Here is a 20,009-nt window from a genome sequence, read left to right as displayed (position 1 = left end):
CATAAACTTACTTGGCCACGGATTGAACCAGATACCCCATGCACCAGAGCTAAGGGCTCTACCACTGAGCGACGTGACCCCTAGCCCTGCTCTTATACAGATCTAATCAAATTTCAGTCTCTTATACAATCAGGGCCGGCGCTAGAAGTTTTGCCGCCCTGGGCGATACTTTCACATGCCGCCCTTTATTATTTTCCTTTTTAAATTTTGCCTCCCCTGAATTCTTTTCTTTTTTAAAAATTTTGCCCCCCTTGGCGATAGCACGGCTCGAACCCCCTCCCCCCTTCGCGCCGGCCCTGTACACAATATTACAATAATTGTCATGCATTCTTAGTAAGCAATACGTACGCATTAGGTTGTTCAAGATTTATTTCTTCGTTGAGTGAAAATAGTAGTGTGGCGTAGAGAATGGAAAATTGATGACTGTGTTGCTGTAATAAATCCATTTATCAAGGTTAGTCGTTACAATTCTCTCCAGCAGCAGAGCGTGACAACTTGGTAGAAAAAAAGGAATCTTAAAGATTTCTCTTATTCCTTCCTGTAAGTTTACGTCTTGTTCCGTCTATCATTGGGCCAATAGATCAATTTGTTTGCTACTTACCTTGCGTGAAGACCACAATTACGTCTGCATTCTTTTGTTCTATAGTTATCCTCACTTAAGAGTCTTCATCCCGGTGAAATTAAAATACCGCTAATTTTACATCAATTATGTGATATCTTCAAATAGATAAAAGATAATCGAAATGTGGAACAAGAGCGCCCTAGACAATATCATTTTACATGAGAAACCGTTATCACGACTCACTTATCTGCTTTCGATTTCGAGCCATTTTGAAAATCGGCATTTATTTTCGCGTTTCTAAACGGCTGAAAACGGAAAGCCACTAGGTGACTTGTGATAACGGTACCTCACGCAAAATAATCTTGTCTAGGGCGCTCTTGTTCCATATTTCAATTATCTTTTATCTATTTGAAGATATCACATAATTACTGTAAAATTAGCGGTTTTTTAATTTCGTCGGGATGAAGACTCTTAAAAGGTGCCACTCTGTTGTAAAACATCATTGACTGCATTACTTTCAACAGGATGCTTCAACTATGAGATGAAGCAGTTAATTGTTGGAATGAAATTATATAACATCTCATGCTCAGATTCTCAAGATCGAATTCCAAATTTAACAGTTGTTAATTAACTAAACTAGTGGTTCTCAACCTTTTCTGACTGACGACACACTTTACTGAACGTTCGGGGACATCGGGACACACTTGTTTAATATTTTTATTATTATTATTATTATTATTATTATTAATAATAATAATAATAATAATAATAATAATAATAATAATAATAATAATGTGTATTATAATAGTGAAACCAATTAGTTTTTATAATTACTTTATGTAGCACTAAGCATTATTGCTACCGCTGGAGATGTTGACTGATACAGTTTGTCTGGATTTTAACTAATTATTATTAAATTGTTCATGATTTTTAAATATTAGAATTTCGAGTGACATACCTTAGGGAACTCCAATGACACACCAGTGTGTCGCGACACATCGTTTGAGAACTACTGAACTAACTCACACGTAAAAAACAAAAAAATATCATAGAACGAAAAAATGTCCAGAAATAAGACATACACTAATCGACATCTTATTTTTTGAGCTGCATAGCTTTCGAAAAATCTAGAATTTTTATTATTATTATTATTATTATTATTATTATTATTATTATTATTATTATTATTATTATTAGTAGTAGTAGTAGTAGTAGTAGTAGTAGTAGTAGTAGTAGTAGTAGTATTTGTTATTATTATTATTATTATTATTATTATTATTAGTAGTAGTAGTAGTAGTAGTAGTAGTAGTAGTAGTAATAGTAGTATTTGTTATTATTATTATTATTATTTGTCAAGGTTAAAATTGACGGTGTACAATAATCACATTGTTTATTAAGATGGAATATACTTAAGTTTACTCTCATCAAACTTCTCACTATGACATTACCAGGACCCAAAATTATAACCCTTAAGCTTCAATTAGTTTTGAATATTACCCAAAAATGAGTATTGTACGAGGTGCATCCAGAAAGTAAGTTTTCCACGCGTCCCATAGCTAGGAAACCGTATGTTGCGTGAAGTGAGTACGTGTACGTGAGAGAATAAGATCCTAGCAGGGCGCATGCGCCAGCAGAACTTCCCTAATTCTCTCAGCAGTGTCGTGGCAGTGATTGAAGATTGGCGTTCCTATTCCAGCTCACGCCGCGTGTGAAGTGCGAGCAGTTATAGTTTTTGAATGCACAGGGCATAGTACCAATCGAAATCCATCGTTAGCTGTTCCAGGTCCATGGGCCTAACGGCATGAGCAAGCAGTTCCTGCAGATTTTCCGCTCCTTATTGCACACCACTGTCACGAAGTGCCTGTTGATCAAGAAGTTTTGTGGTGAAGCAACTGACCTTAGAGCACAAAGCAAGGCGCACAGGGTCAGCATTGACATTTTTGCAACGATACAGCTGACGATGGATTTCAATCGGTGCTATGCTCTAGTATATTCAAAAACTTTATCACTGCTCTCATTTCACACGCGGCGGGAGCTAGAATAGGAACGCCAATCTTCAATCACTGCCACGACACTGCTGAGAGAATTAGGGAAGTTCTGCTGGCGCATGTGTCCTGCTAGGATCTTATTCTCTCACGTACACGTAGTCGCTTCGCACAACATACGGTTTCCTAGCAATGGGATGCGTGGGAAACTTACTTTCTGGATGCGCCTCGTATAAACAAAATTCTGATAGACATTTTCGAAAATCTTCGTCCGAAGAAAAGGTAGCCGCAAGAGTAAAACTGTCTATTGTGGAACTTTTCATGGAATGATCTACGTAATATCCTACGTTTGTTAATGAAACGTTTCATTATTGAATATGAACAAAATAGTTAAACGTCGGCTAAAAGCAGGGACTTCGTGATATCATTCAGTTCAAAATCTTTTGTCGTCAAGAATTCTGTCGAGGAAGTTGAAGCTTAAAACATATAAAACGATAATTATGTCTGTTGTGCTGTATGGTTGTGAAACATGGTCTCTTAATCTGAGAGAAGAACGTACATTAAGAGTATTTTTAAAATTACCCTGAGATGAATATTTCGACGCAAGAGGAACGGGAATGGGGAACGGTGGAAACTACATAACGAGGAACTACATAATTTATACCGTTTACCAAACATTATTAGGGTCATCAAGTCTAGAAGGCTCGGGTGGGCACGTCATGTAGCCAAGATGGAAGAAAGTAGGGACGCTTTCAAATTTTCAACTGGAAATCCAATCGAAAAACTACCATTAGGAAGACCTAGACACAGATAGGAGGACAATATTAAGATGGATCTCGCAGACATTGGAATACAAAGAAGAAACTGGATCCAGTTGGCTAAGGAATGAAGTCAGTGGAGAGCTTTTGTGAACGCGGCATTCAACCTCCGGGTTTCATAATCCATAGAGTTGGTTTTTATATGAACAAAATCGACTAAAGAGGTTTTTTTCCGTCTTTTTTTCAAAAAATCGTCCGGAAAGAACACACCTGCAAGAGTAAATAAACCGTTGTTGATTTCTTATGACAAATGCCGTATTCTAATGCTACTAATTAAATGTCTATTTATAATCAAAATTCCCTGTCATTTTTAAATTATTATTATTATTATTTTATAATTAATTTTTCTTTTTGGTTAAGGGACGGACTGGCCCCCTGTGCAACTGGGCGAATGCCCAGTGCGCCCTTCCTCTAAAAGAATTCATTTAATAACGAAAATAAAATGAATTAATTCTCTTGAAATATTTATGTTATATTTCTGTAATAATACATAAAATAATTTGCATTTCTTGTATATCCTTATTAGTAATAATTTTCCAAGGCGCTTGTAAGGTTCGCTAACATGAATTTATACAACTATATTATCGAGTCTGTACTCTATAATCAAATATCACAATAAAACAGCACTATTGTTTGGAATATCTTTACAGCAAAATTATATCTTGGGTCTTAGTGAAATATATGTGTAATTATAGAAGTAATATGAGATGTCCATACCAATACAATGGATCAAAAGGGACCGTGATAGAGCACAGAGGTAGAGCACTCACTTCTGATGCACGGAGTCCCAAGTTCGATCCTTAATTTCACCAAGTGGTCTTTGTGGTAGACAAATACCGTTTGTATTGGTTTTCTCTGGGTTCTCCCTACCCTCCCACTCTTTTCATTCCATAATTATCGTCCACTTCATTATATAGACTCACACTTCTGTTTAAGGCTTTACTTTTTAAGCAAACTTTCTACTTATTTCAACGATTGCAACCACTAAATGCTCATCACGATCACGATAGAAGATCAGTTGTATATAAACTCCTTTCTCTTCCCCTACACTCGTCGAGATATTACACAAAATCTTTCTTTGCATCCACTGCCCGTGCATAAAGTGATATTCTAATCAGCATACGACAATCTCAGTCAATCAATCTATTCAAGAAATCGGTTGAGCAGACCATACATGAATTTCTCTAGGCTTACTAGTATCTGACAAAAATATTATTTTTTGTTCTTCTTTTATTCGCTAAATGTACCTGAATATTATATGTTTGTAGTAATTTATGTGTATATGATGCGTGTGAGTGTGATTATAATTTTGTGTATTATATTATTTACTACAATGCGTAAAAGTTCATATTTTATACTTATTGGATGATGTACAATATTTTTTTTTTGTATCTGCATCTATAGATGTGTGTCATTTTAATTATTATTCTATAAATACTTGTTATTGTAATATTAATCGGTTAGCATGGTGGCTCAGTGGTTGAGCGTTCACCTCTGGTTTGTGGGTTCCTGGTTCGATCCCTTACCAAGTAAGTTTGTGGTGGACAACATCGTGTTCGTGGGTTTTCTTGGGGTACTCCCACTGCTTCCTCCCACTTTTTCATTCCACCAATTCTTCCATCATTATTCACTTGCTTTAATCATCGTCTCCCTTAGCCTAACAGGCATAATCGTGGGACGTTAAACTCAAAGATTTCATTTCATTTCATTGTGTAATAATTACTAATCCAGATCATTGCATGGCCATGTGGAGGCAAATCATGGTTAGTCTTAACTTCGCTATCTAAAATAAGACTAAATAAATAAATAAACCATCCTTTGGAGCAAAATCGTGGGACATTAAAGTAAAATAAAAATCTATATATGACATAACATCCCCCTTCCCGATCAATTGGTAATTCCCATTCCAAATATCTGTGTCACCACCCCTTTTCATGGAGCCGACTCGGAGTTTAAAGTTCGTTTAACACGGATTCAAGCATCTCCATTTAAAAAAAAGAAAAAGAAAAACAGAGTGCAAAGAGATATGAACGCCCCGAGTCTTGTAAGCTTACATAAGGAAGCAAAAATTTAACAAAAAAATGAAACCTAAACATCAACTTGCTTTGCCGTTATTAAGACCAGTTGTTACGCGATCATAATTCGAGATCAAAAAGATATTTCAGCATCGCTATTTTTAAGTATAGGAAACAAGTGAAAATCGTTGCGTGAAAAAAGAATTCATTTTATCATCATTTGTTCCTCAAAAGTATGCATCTATTACGCCAAAATAAACGAAGAACTAGTAAGCAAAATGTGGTAATTAACCTTCTGAATTATACACTTTATTGCTCATAAATCGTTCTAGAGCTGTGTATGAGTGTTGTAAGTGAAGAAATAAAAATAAATTTGGCAACTGTGCTTGGATAATGTACCCTATAAAAGAGGTGAAGAACGCTGGAAGTGGCACTCGTTGCCTGAAGAAGTCAATTTGCAATTTCGCCAACCTTCATCTTCGAAGTAAATGATCGAAAGCAGCGTCACAAACCTCGAGGAACAACTTCACCTGATTCCTTTGGAGCATAGTACTTGTACACGTGCGAGTGTGTGCAAGAACTTAAATCTTACAGTTTTTTTTTTTTTTTTTTTTTTTTGACTCTTCAGGAAGAAACGTGCACAATAGCATATTTTTTTATTATTGTGAACGTTAATTTGTTTCAAATAAAGATAAAATGTAGTTAATCGTTTCATAAGTAGGGTCGACCCTAGGCAATTTGCCACCTCGTGTAATGGCATCTTTTATCGACTCCTTTCTCCCAAAAGAACAAATCTTAAAAGCCACGATTTTAAGTATGCTACTCCATCGAAAACAACGAAGCGGAAGGAAACAGCACTCTCACTCAGAAAGGCCTAAACACTGCAAATACAACCTCGCTATTTTTTTTTATAATGATAATAATAACCTATTATGTTAGTGAAAGATAAAGCAAAAACACCTGCAGAGGAAACGTGGTAATCCTTTTCACAGAATTCAACATCGAACTTCAATCTGAAATTATCAGTTGACTATTCCAATGCAACTAGCACTTTCATCTTTATTTCCTGATTTTCCTCCTACATCTGTTAAAAAATTAAAAATAAAACTTGTTTCCACCTTCAATGATAAGGAACTTGTTTGTGACAAAGACAAGACTAGTTTTCATATCAAAACTGTGATAACTAACTAAATGGAACAGGTGTTCGCTACTGTTAGAGAATTGAATTCCAACAATCAAGCAACTCATGCTGGGATTTGAGAACAATCAAGCGATGCATGCTGGGATTTGTTTGACCATTTGTTTTATCATTGTTGACCTTAAACTAATGCGACCTAATCAAGATTAATGGATGTAGTATTCAAATAGAAGTGAGCTTAGTAAATTTAACTACCATCATCATGAAGTCTGTTTCCAACAAGAAATATTAATTTTAAATAATATAGTTATCACAAATTTTGCCACCCCACGAAACCTGTCGCCCCGTGCTAATGCACGTGTTGCACATATGGCAGAGCCGGCCCTGTTCATATGACACACAAAGCTGCATTGTTTTACACATTCGAAACATGATATCTGATATGAAATCGTAGTTTCAATAATATGTGAAGCATTAATTTGTTGTCTTGTGAAGAACTTCTTTATAGATGATACAGGTAGTAATAAAACTTAATCAATGTTTTGGAGGTAGATACAATATGATATATTATTATTATTATTATTATTATTATTATTATTATTATTATTATTATTATTATTATTATTATTATTAACAATTCTACCTTTTGAGAGGTCCTGGGACTAATAAGGTTCTTTTTCGGTTTAGGTTTAGGCCTGGAAATGTTTTTTCCACTTTTCTCTATCTTCAGCTTCCTCTTTTAACTCCGAATATTTCTTTTATTTTTTAAATCATCGATCCATTGTGTTCTTCTTCTTCCTATTCTTCGGTTCCCTTCCATCTTTCCTTCTATGGCGCTATGAAGAACACAATTTCTTCCCAAGATGTGTCCAATCCAATTGGCCTTCCTATGAAGGATGCTAGCTAGAAGTGTTCTCTTCCCTCCTGTCCGTTTTAAAACATCTTTGTTTGTTACACTCTCTGTCCATTTTATCTTCTGTATTTTCCTCCATTACCACATTTTGAAGCTCTATAAATATTTCTTCTCTAACTTCCGTAATGTCCAAGTCTCTGAACCATAAAGTCCAATATTCCATATATAGCACTTGACCAACTTCTACCTTAGTCCAATAATAAATCTGCTAGTTAAGAGTGTTCTATTCTTATTGAATGCTTCTTTGGCTATGGCAATTCTTGACCTGATCTCTTTGTTGCAATAAGCGTATTTCGTCAAAATACTTCCCAGATACTTGTAATTGTGGACCAGTTCAAGTTCTGTTTGTTGTAAAGAGCTCCTTTCCTCGGGATATTCTCATGATTTTTCGATTTTTCAATACTGATTTTCATTTCATTATTCCATATAGTTTCCCAGTGTCAACTATTTTGTCAATCATTTCCTGTAATCTTTCTTTGCTTCTAGCTATAATAACCGTGTACTATATCATGTGCATACCTGATCTTGTTAGTGATCTGTCCTCCAATCCTGAAATCTCCACTTCCCATTAGTATTTCCTTCATTAAACATTCACTGTAAATATGATATAGTACAAGCATTTATTAAATAGATAAGTCATTGCATAGTAAAAGGAATTAAATTTAACATTTGTCCTATTCGAATAGATGGATTATTTTCTACATTTTAGCACTTTTCCAATTTTGAGTGACGATAGGAGAAAAGGAAGTATGGTGATGGTCAAAAACGTTTCATGGCTCTTACAAATCAAAAACTAATCTTTTGAAAATATGTCCGTCCGTTCGTTTATCCAATTCTACGTGAACTCATCTAGAGTTGTGCTATTAAAATTTGAATAATTCATTACTCGAATAATAGATTTTTCGAATATCCGTTACTTGAATATTCGAAGAAATTTCGTTATTCGAACAAAATTCGTTATTTGTTATCGATGAAAATCCGTTATTCGTTACCGATGAAAATTTTTTATTCGTTATCGATGAAAATTCGTTCTTAGTTATTTGTTACGGATAACAAATAATTATTCGATCAATTTTTAATGAATAAATGTACGAATATTCGAACAATTTATTCCGATAATTTGAACACCACTAGTCTGGATGCCATAACTCTCAAAGTATCCACATCAGATTTTTAACTTACGATTTTTATCAGATTATATAGGGGGAGGGGGTTGGAATTTTCTTCCTACTGCCCAAAATAAGAGTAGCTTACCAAAGGGTAAAAATTTTAAAAAACTGCAATTTTCTAGAAAACGACTAATGATTTTGTTTATATTTTATATATCAATATTCCATTAACAATTCTATGATATGGTATAACATATTTTTCTGGAAAAATCTACTAGGGGTAGTTTATTGTTGGGGGCGAGCTCTTTTCGGGCGACTTTCTCAAAAGCAACTCAAACAATTTTGTCCACATTTCACAAATAAATATTTCACTACAAATCCCGCAATACGTCATAAATATTTTTTTTTTCTGATTAAATCTACGAAGAGAGAATTTATTCTTGGGGTGATTTTTATTGGGTGATTTTCTAGAAATCAATTTAGACTATTTGGTTGATATTCCATAAACAAATATTTCATTTATAACCTGGTTACATAGCATAATCCGTCCTAAAGGAAATAAAGAGGTAGTTTACTCTTGCTTTTTTTTTGGGGGGGGGAGTAGGCAATTTTTTTCAAACATGACAGGCAATTTAGCTCATATCTCATAAATGAATACTCCTTTAACATCTTAACGATATGACATATCAAATTTATCGTGAAAGAATTCGCAAGAGTTAATGTATTCTGGGGTGAGAACTTCCGAACAATTTTGTCAAAAAGGACTCAGGCTATTTGGTTCATATTTCATAAATAAATATTTCATTACGAATTCTATAATATAGCGTAAATTACTTCCATGAAAATATCTAGAAGGGGTAGTTTAATCTTGAGGGTGAGGTTCTTTTTAACAATTTTCTGAAATAAGACATGGGATTTTTTGATATTTTATAAACAAATATTTTAATAACTTTAGTATTTGTTATAAGTAATTTCTTATGAAAATATCCACAAGAGGTAGTTTATTTTCGAGGCTGATTTTTTGAACAATTTTCTGAAGTACGATTTGTGTGATTTTGTTGATATTTTACAAACAAATATTTTTATTAATAAACTTAATATGTGGCATAAATCGTTTCTTATGAAAAAAAATCACCAGGGTTAGTTTAGTTTTAGGGATGAATTTTCTTTAATAATTTTTATTAATAAACTTAATATGTGGCATAAATCGTTTCTTATTAAAAAAAAATTCACAAGGGTTAGTTTAGTTTTAGGGATGAATTTTCTTTAATAATTTTTATTAATAAACTTAATATGTGGCATAAATCGTTTCTTATGAAAAAAAATTCACAAGGGTTAGTTTAGTTTTAGGGATGAATTTTCTTTGATAATTTTTATTAATAAACTTAATATGTGGCATAAATCGTTTCTTATGAAAAAAAAATTCACCAGGGTTAGTTTAGTTTTAGGGATGAATTTTCTTTAATAATGTTTATTAATAAACTTAATATGTGGCATAAATCGTTTCTTATGAAAAAAAAATTCACAAGGGTTAGTTTAGTTTTAGGGATGAATTTTCTTTAATAATTTTTATTAATAAACTTAATATGTGGCATAATTCGTTTCCTATGAAAAAAAAATTCACAAGGGTTAGTTTAGTTTTAGGGATGAATTTTCTTTAATAATTTTTATTAATAAACTTAATATGTGGCATAAATCGTTTCTTATGAAAAAAAGCACAAGGGTTAGTTTAGTTTTAGGGATGAATTTTCTTAGAGGGAAGTTTTTCAAAAATGCCTTATAATTTTGTTCGTATTTCAGAAGAAAATGTTCCCATAATAAGTGCACCATAACGTGAGTTAGTTTAAGGAGCTGAAATGAAAAAGTTTAGCGCGATGACCCATAGGTCTACCTTACGTATGGCAAGATATCCCCCCCCCCACTTTAGAAAGCTGAAACAATGACTAGGTCATTCGTTTGTACTACGTTTGTACTGTTTGTACCGAAAATATTTTCGTTTGTACCATTTTCCTTATAGGGTTACTTGAGAGGTCAACTGAGGGGGCTATCTTGGCGCCAAGATAGCCCACCAAATGTCACCCCCTTCTTTCTCGAAAACTATCAGGATACAAAGAAAACTTTTTTCGGTACAAACGATTTACTTTCGAATGGTGTATTTCAATTTTTTGTGCTGTGATACGGAGGGGCTATCTTGGCACCAAGATAGCCCCCCCAGTTGACCTCTCAAGTAACCCTATAAGGAAAATGGTACAAACGAAAACATTTTCGGTATAAACGGTACAAACGTAGTACAAACGAATGACCCAATTTTCTACAGTGGGGAGGCTATCTTGCCATACGTGTCTACCTTTCATATATTATTTTGTGCTTGTTAGCTCTTTTAAAAGTTGGTTATTTTTAAAAATGTTTTATTTTTCCACTTTTTCTTACCCTAGTAGTTTAGGTGAGTACTTAAACTAAAGGTAGAGCTCTGACTTCCAATAAAATGGGTCAGCCTACGAAACTTGCATGAACAGAATTTTTTGAATCGCTCTATGCTCTAGGGAATTATACGTAAATATAACTTACTTATAAATAAGGTATTAACGCTGTCGACTGGTGAGAAGTTTCACGCTCTAGCTCCGAAGACTTATCAGATCCTGATATTATAAGACCACCGGAGAAGCACACTCTTTAAAACAGAAAACCAGTAATTAAAGTTGTTGCATTTACGTCAAGGTTATGTGTAAACATAAAAAGCAAACCGCTTGGCGTGACAGCTCTTTGTGATCCTGAACCGCTCCAACGTCTCCTGTTAGTGACCGGCTGTACTACATTCAGTTTAACGATGAACACGAAGTCTAAGAGGCATAAGGAGCTTCCTAGACCTGTATTTACTTCTATATATACGCGCCTCCTTTTCTTGAGATCTATTACAGAGAGATGAAAGTTGCGGTAGATTTAGTTCACACTCCTCACCATAGAATACTCAAAAAGAGTGCTGCCAAAAAGCATTAGCCTTGAGCCCCAATTTAATCTCCCCATGAATTTTCCCGAACTTGAGTGCAAGCGATAGCCTCCAATGCGTAGAAAACACCTGTGATATGTAATAGAACAACAATTCTTTGTTTACTATGACGTTGGATATACAGAATGGTAGTTTGATAAGGGCCATTATCCTATACGCCTTTGAATGAGTTTAACAGCTCTTTCGTTTCCAAGTTGGCGTGGAGGAAAATATGGAATACCCGCAAGACAAGCATGGTATTCCGTATTCCGTATGATATTCCGATTATAAAAATATCTATCGATATTGGCTAATTAAACATACATTACTAGCAGCGTTCACCCCGCTTCGCTGCGGTCACCCCGGAACGCAATAAACTTTGTTACTTAGATAATTTTTACTTTTTCGCTTTCAAGTGATATGATAAAAACCATAGAAGATTGCAGTAAATGTTAACATTATATCGCCTGTCATTTATGTTAACCCGCCCCGCTTCGCTGCGGTCACCCCCGAACGCAATAAACTTTGTTACTTAGATAATTTTTACTTTTTCGCTTTCAAGTGATATGATAAAAACCATTATAACGCCTGTCATGTATGTTAACCCGCCGAGTGACACGGTCATGCGGGTTGCATATAAATACGTTTATTTTTATACCTATGATGAACTAACAAAGGATTTGTACGTAATGGACACCTGAATGGTCAATTATCTCAAGACACTGGTAATTGAAAATTAAAGTGATATGATAAAAACCATCTAGGGTCCAAATCCTAATAACCCCCCAAAAATAAAAGAAATTGGTTCAGCCGTATTAGCGTGATGAGCGGACAAAGGATTTGTACGTTCTCTTTTATATATATAGATTATGACAACAATGCTAAGCGTATTTTTTTATTACAGCAAATTTTCTGATGATACAAGAGGTGAACTTGGATCCAGCGTTCATCATGTTTAATGTGAGCACACAATGACTGTGCCGATCCTGAAGCAGAGTTTTATATTTATGACTTTTGCAAGTAATCGCATTCAGTTATGGTTTGGCATTCAGAATTTTCATGTATTGTCACTGTATTCTTTGTATGTTCAACAGAAAGCTGATCTCTTTTCTATATAGCATCTGTATTCCATATTACCCGACTATTTCATATTACCCTCCAAAGTGGTTTCTTTACAAATTATAAATTTTGCCCACCCGTGTACCGAAACTTCTTTACCAAGGTACGCAAAAATAAAGCCTAATATGTTTCAATGTGCAATTACAGTAAACCCCGGTTAACACGAATTCCAAGGGACTGAAAAATCAGGAGTTCCTGTTAAAAGAATTCGTGTTAACCGGGGACCCAAATTTTATTATTCGAATACATTTTCTCCATACATACGCACTACAGTATACAAACTATACGTACCACTACAGTATATTATGTATATCATAGAAAACACTAGAGATGGTATCGAAACGAGACTGAGTAGTCTCGGTCTCGTCTCGGTTCCAAATTCGAGACGAGACCAAGACTATTCTCTGTCTTGATACCATCCACAGAATTGTATCGAGACGAGACTGAGAGTTTCGGTCTCGTCTCGATTTCGAAAAGCACTCCTCGGTCTCAAATTCGAGTTAAGATCGAGATCGAGACTAGTTTCGGTCTCGGTACCATCCTCTGAAAATTGAAAACACTACAGTAAGTTTATTATCCTGTCTTCGAAGATTAAAAAAAAAGTTTCCACGCAGAAAATCCAGGTCAAGTTATAAAATTGATAACTCCGCTAGCAGGGTGAGTACCGCTAATACCGGAAAGGTATTTATGATAGTTGTCACCAGTTTGGAGTTACAGGGGAGAGAAGATGTTTTGTCTCGAGCTGTCGCCAGCTCGTGTGCCAAGCACCTGCATGTTCAGCGCTTGACGGAGGACAGAATCAACACCTCATAAAAGAGGAAAGATACCTGTTTCTGGTTTTTCTGTTATTTACAAGGCAATTTTCGTCTGTATAAATACTGTATGACAAAAACTGATCTGGAGTGAAATCTGAAATAAGAAAAATGATCTGAAAAAAAAAAACAACAACAACAAAGGATTGGATTGAAAGTTCGTGTTAAATCAAAACCTTTACTGACTCAAGGGACTAAAAATTAGTTCGTAATTCGTGCTAACTGAAATTCGTGATAACCGATAAAACTTCCTATAAGATAACGTACAGCGATGCCGGGACCGAAATTTTGTTCGTCCTAACTGAGTGTTCGGCTTAAGCGAGTTCGTGTTAACGAGGTTATACTGTATTAACTGAGTTACAAGCGAAACAAAAATGATATTCCATAATACATGAACTTCGTCTAAATCTACTGAAATGTCGAATTCGTCGTCGTAGAGAATAATGTTGAAAACGAGGTACGCCATTTGAGTCTTCAGGGAGAAAGCAGATGGACCCCTCTGAGTTTAAAATTTATGCTATATTTTTATCAATAGGATTATAATATATCAATGAAAACGTGAAATTGTACTCGTGTTAGAGCGTCACCCCGCAGCAAAATCTGAAATTGTGCTGTTTGACGCTGGATAAATGAAACAGTGTTGAGAATGGCAGAAGTGTTGATAGAAAAAAATGAAAAATTAAATTAAATTTTTGAGTTTTACGTCCCACAGTTATGCTGGGTAGGCTAAAGGAGACGGTGAAGATGAGAAATGACTGAAATGGTGGAATGAAGAAAGTGAGAGGAAACAGAAGAACCCAGAGGAAACCCATGCACACGGTGTTTGTCCACCACAAAGTTCGCTTGGCGGAAGCAGGGTTTGAACCCGGGACCCCATGCACCAGAGGTGAACGCTCTACCACTGAGACACCGCGGCCCCAGTGTTGATAGAAAAAAGGAGTACTGAAGATCACGATTGATATACATAGGCCTATACTAGGGTGACCAAATCGTCAACTAGAAAAAACGGGACATCTTTTATTTCTGGATAGGTTGCTCCCCTAAATATATATTTTTAGCTTCTCCGTTCTCTCTCTCTTTTTAAATCTCTCACAAACAAAGAGCAAATTTACACTTTTTTCGTTTTAAAACCTATTAAAAAGGTGTGGAATTAATTAGATAATAAGAAACTATCAGCAGCTAACAAAAAAAAAAAAAAAGAAATATTTGAAAACATTACTAAAAGTATATAAGCGCTCAAATCTATCCCCGACAGGATTTATAATTACTCTCAGCATCGGATTCCAACTCCTTTTATTTGCATTTTCTTACTTTAAAACATTATTTCATTTACAGCTAGTTTTTCTTTTCACTTTCACTTTTATAGTTCTATACTTCTGGTCACCTTTCGTAAATGTAAGTATGTTACATCTTAGTCAAAATCACGGAAACACTGTCTGTACTGATGACAGCTCCTGAATCTTCCATCACCCGAGACAGAGAGTAAAAACAGGTTATATTTGTTCTCCATAACACTTTCAGCCCCTTGCACTGTCGTCTGCGGAGTGGGGAGGCCTAGGAGGGAAAACAGTGCAGCCACCACATCCAATATTGCAAACGTCGTAATGAAGTTGCTCAGTAATTAGACGTATTCCAATATAATGACATAGCTTAGAAAAAAATAATATAAATTAGGAAATTTTAGCGATTCGAAAGATTTTTTGTACCCAGTGTACGTAAATACGGGACATTTTGGTGTCCCGGGAGAAGTTTTCGGGACACCGGGAATGGTAGTGAAAAAACGGGACAATCCCGTTTTTACGGGACGGTTGGTCACCCTAGCCTATACGGACCAACTAATAAAAATGTATCAAGCATCCTGAAACCAATCTGGATATTTACTGACTGAAGAAGAAGGATTGTCCTCTTCCAGCGAATAAGTGCTTACGTGGCATTGTTCATCTGGAGAGATTTGTTTCAGCAGCCGATTAAGTAGTGGCTAGTCTTATGATCACAATGCAACAAAGGTTTTGATTTATGAGTGACATCTGAATAAGAAGGATCTTGTGTCGACATGGTGCTCAATAACATTAGCTTCCCGTCAGTCAGTAAGCACGACGTAATAATACATTCTACAATACACGAGTACTGCATATAAAACATAAAAGCAGACACGTGTTATGTATTGTTGCACTTGGAGAATCTCGTTTACTATTATGCACCAACTTTGTTGTTTAATTATTCATCGGAAATATAAGAATTTAAAAAACAAATGACAATCCATCACGAAACAAAGGACATTTTATCTGAAGCGTTATAACAACTTACATTTTACAGTAGTAAAGAAAAATTAAATGAAATCATTAAGTTTTACGTCCCACGATTATGCCGTTCAGGCTAAAGGAGACAGTGATGATGAGAAATTAATGAAGAAAGTGGGAGGAAACGGGAGAACCCCGAGAAAACCCACGCACACGTCGTCTGTGTTTGTCTATTACAAAATTCACTTGGCACGAGTTCGGATTGAACGAAAGACCTCATGCACCAAAGGTAAATGCTCTACCACTGAGCCACCGCGGCCCCCCTTACAGTAGTAATGTTACTTCTTCTTCTTCTTTTTTTGTCATTAGATGTTTACCCTCAAGTCGTAGAGGGTCTGCAGCCCTCTTACCTGCAGTTTCGAGGTCTATTGGTTCATATCTATACATCTGTTTCTGACAAAACTGTTGACAAAAGTGGCATGTTAAAATGTATATAAGTTGTATGTAAATGTACGTATATAAATGTATATAAATTTTGTATCATGTTTAGGGGTAGATAAGGCTTCTTATAGCGTTAACCTCGATATGTAAAACAAGTCGAAATAAATAAATAAATCTCCTCGAGCTCCCCCTGAATTTAACCCCTGGTGAAGGGGCATAGTGGCTTCAGCGTAGAAGATCGGGATTCGGTTCCCAGTGAGAACTCACTTTAAGATATAGCTCTACATCTTGTATGTCCTCGGTGCTAATAAGGATTATTAAAGGCGAAAACACCAATCAAATCTGATGGAAACCTTAACCTGTATATATAACAATGACCAATAGCGTAGTAGTTGCACAGGGTAGGCCACGAATAAGCAATTTATCTCTGTTTTACTTTATTTAAACAAACTGTTCGTTGTTGTCCCGCTCGGGAAATTGTTTTATACTCGTTGTTGTACTCACATTACGCACATTCATTATTATTGTCACCAGTTAGGATTGCGTCGTGCGCTGGAAAGCGTTTGATGTCACATGAACTGGTAGAAGCGATCTTGCTCTTTTGTTCCTACAGACCACATAAAAAATATGGTAATTTATACGGTTCATCAAACAATGTTAGGGTCATCAAGTCTAGGAGGCTAATCTGGGTAGGTCACATAACCAGGATAGAAGAAAGTAGGAATGCTTTCAAAGTTTTAACTGGAAATTCAATCGGAAAACGACCATTAGGAAGACCTAGTCGCAGATGGGAGGACAATGTTAAAGAGGATTTCGCAGAAATACGAATACAAAGGAAAAACTGGATGCAATTGGCTAAGGATAGAAGTCGATGGAGAGAGTTTGTGAACGCGGCATTGAATTTCCGGGTTCTATAGGTCATAGAGTTAGTTTTAGTTATCAAAAATATTGTGTTCTCTGCGCAACGACGGATAAGAAAAGTCATGTGTTGAGTGTACGATTAACAAAACACTAACCACCTTCGCTGATAAGTACTCACAAACAAACCTATCATTTAAACTGTTATTCAGACCATGATATGAAAATGGCGTGAAACCAACTCACTTACTAATCTCAAGAAACCGAACACTATAATCATCATTACTGTGGAAGAATTGGGACAGTATCAATCAAAATACTATGAGGTGTCCAGAAAAAAATTAAATTATTCAGTTAAACGTCCCACGATCATGCCCATTAGGCGAAGTCAGACTGATAATTAAGGCAAGTGAATGATGATGGAAGAATCAGTCAAATGAGAAAGTAGGAGGGAACAGGAGTACCCCAAGGAAACCCACGGACAGGATGTTGGCCACCACAAATTTTTACTTGACTGTGATTTTTCTCGTAATATTAGTATCCTTCGAAAAAGGACCAATGTAAACCGAACATCCTCCTGTAATACATTTGAAGAGCTGAATTCCAAAAGAGCCTAAGTCAATAATAATAATAATAATAATAATAATAATAATAATAATAATAATAATAATAATAATAATAATAATAATAATAATAATAATAATAATAAGTTTTTCAGGAGACTATATTTTGTGTGCGTTTCCATCATTCAATTTCCGTAAAAGAAAAGTAATCTACATAAAAAAAAAATTGTAATTGCCTACGTTTCGTAAGATAACAGTAGGGATGCGCACGAGACAAGATTTGAGGCTGTCTCGTCTCGAAAATGTGCTGTAAAAGTGATGTCTCGACTCGAAAAACGTATATTTTTCTATTGGAAGAGCTGTGTCTCGACTCGAATTTTCTCAGGAAAATTCTGTCTCGACTCGACTCGTGCGCATCCCTAGATAACAGTGAAATTATCTGTAGCAAGAGTTTTATAAGTATTTGTAGGCATGAGTCAGAAAATAACTTCAGAAAATACAGTTGACTAAGGATATTTTGGAAAACAACGCTGTTTTCTTTTGCCTACAACTAATTTGATTTATGGAGTTTTGGCATGAAACAATGTTCAATATACGAAAATACTGAAAAGGAACTTAATAGAACCAATATCTCAAAATTGAGAAAAATTGACTTAGGCTCTTTTGGAATCCACCCCTTCATTTGTTTCAGTGTTGAGGCGACCTTGAAAATGAAAATGAAATCTTTAAGTTTAACGTCCCACGGTTATGCCGGTTAGGCTAAAGGAGACGGTGATAATGAGAAATGAGTGAAATGGTGGAATAAAGAAAATGGGAGGAAACGGGAGAAACCCGAGAAAACCCAGAAGCACGATATTTGTCCACCACAAGGTCCACACGGCGCGAGCTGGGATCGAACCAGGAAGCCCAAGCACCGGAGGTGAACGCTCTACCACTGAGCCACCGCGCCCCCTTTGAGGCAACCTTGTAGTACCACATTGAAGAAATACACCTTCCGTGATTGTGCATATATCTTCTCATTAAATGTGTTTTATTGCCTCTCATAAAGCCTTCAGGCCTACCAACTTGTGAGAAGTATTTCCTGATTCGTTGTTTGCGTCAAATCCTCATCGAAACAAATGTTGTTTTTAATATCTCTACTTCATTCTGCTGCTAGCGGCAAATATAATCGTGTGCGTTGCCCTCATCAAGATGGGAGAATCTGATAAGTGTCGACGGCTCGTTTCTTCCATGAGTCCAAGCTGTCATCTCCCTTCTTGTCTTGTCTCAACATATTTATCCATCAGTGTTAACCTCTGAAACGGGAATACTTTATTTTCTTCATACGAGAATGTTGTTCGAAAATCTTTTTAAGTTGCAGCCCATCATAAATGATAGATGCACTCCCAAGGAATTATCATATAAAATACTTTCTTTCTAGACTTGCAAATTACTCTATCATCAAACCAATCGAAAGAAAATAAGGAGACTGGTATCATTTTTGTACTTTGTTTATTCAAAATAGCCTCCATTTGATGCAATTGACTGCTGAGTACATGTTTCCAACTTTTTTATGGCCTTGGAAAAACTCTTCTGCGAGAGTCTTGTTCAGCTGGGCGGTCACAGCTTTTTGAATCTCCTTGATGGTATAGAATTTTTCATCCTTTAGTTCCAACTTTACTTTCGAGAACAGGAAATAATCGAGCGGAGACAGGTCTGGAGAGTAAAGGGGATGGTGCACGGTTATGATTTGTTTTTGAGCCATACGCTGCGGAACAAATCTTGTGCACACTTTCCGTTTTCTCAAGTTTTCGGTCAAAATTCGTAAGACCACAGTTTTCGGTATATTGAGTGTATTTGCTATTAACCGAGGTGTCACTTTGTCAATCTTCTTTGACAATTTTGGCGACGGCAGCGATGTTGTCATCGATTCGAGTTTTGTCATTCACTACAGCACTCGTCGTCATTCACTGACTCCCTATCTTCTGTAAAGCGTTTGTGCTACTCAGAAACGGTTGTTTAGCTTGATGTAGCATCACCGTAAGCTTTTAGAATCATTTTTATTTATTTATTTATTTATTTATTTATTTAAATCCGCTGACTCCAACAGGAGAATCCCAATTACAGGAGTCTTACATAAAATATTACATCTATGTTATCAATTTAAAACAAACACTAGAATAAAAAAAATACAAAAAATAGAAAGAAACACAAAAATAAAAAAATACAAACACGCACAAGAATGCCAACATACATAAGTATTCATGTTTCGCGACCTATTACCATTACCTCCTACTATTATGTGCGGCAATTTAAAGACAGGGGTTTACATATATTCCAAATTTACATAAGTTTCCAAATTACAATAATTTTCCGCTTTACAACTAAAATCCAAATCACATATTTTTACTAATTTGTTGTATGCTTCACACATTGCAAATAATGGTGAATTTTTATATCCCACTGTTTTG

At 35.5% G+C, this 20,009-nt stretch overlaps 1 protein-coding gene across 1 annotated transcript in view; it reads left to right on the top strand.

Moving 5' to 3' along the window:
• The window catches only part of LOC145692659 (uncharacterized), a 336,073-nt gene that overhangs the window by 214,531 nt on the left and 101,533 nt on the right, over positions 1 to 20,009 (top strand). The gene's annotated exons all lie outside the window — the stretch shown is intronic.

Source organism: Thermobia domestica, chromosome 8 (genome assembly GCF_964235325.1).
Source record: "Thermobia domestica chromosome 8, izTheDome1.hap1.1, whole genome shotgun sequence".
In the NCBI taxonomy this organism is placed as follows: domain Eukaryota; kingdom Metazoa; phylum Arthropoda; class Insecta; order Zygentoma; family Lepismatidae; genus Thermobia; species Thermobia domestica.
The sequence above is the reverse complement of the archived record's forward strand: the minus strand, read 5'-3'. Positions and strand labels throughout refer to the sequence as shown.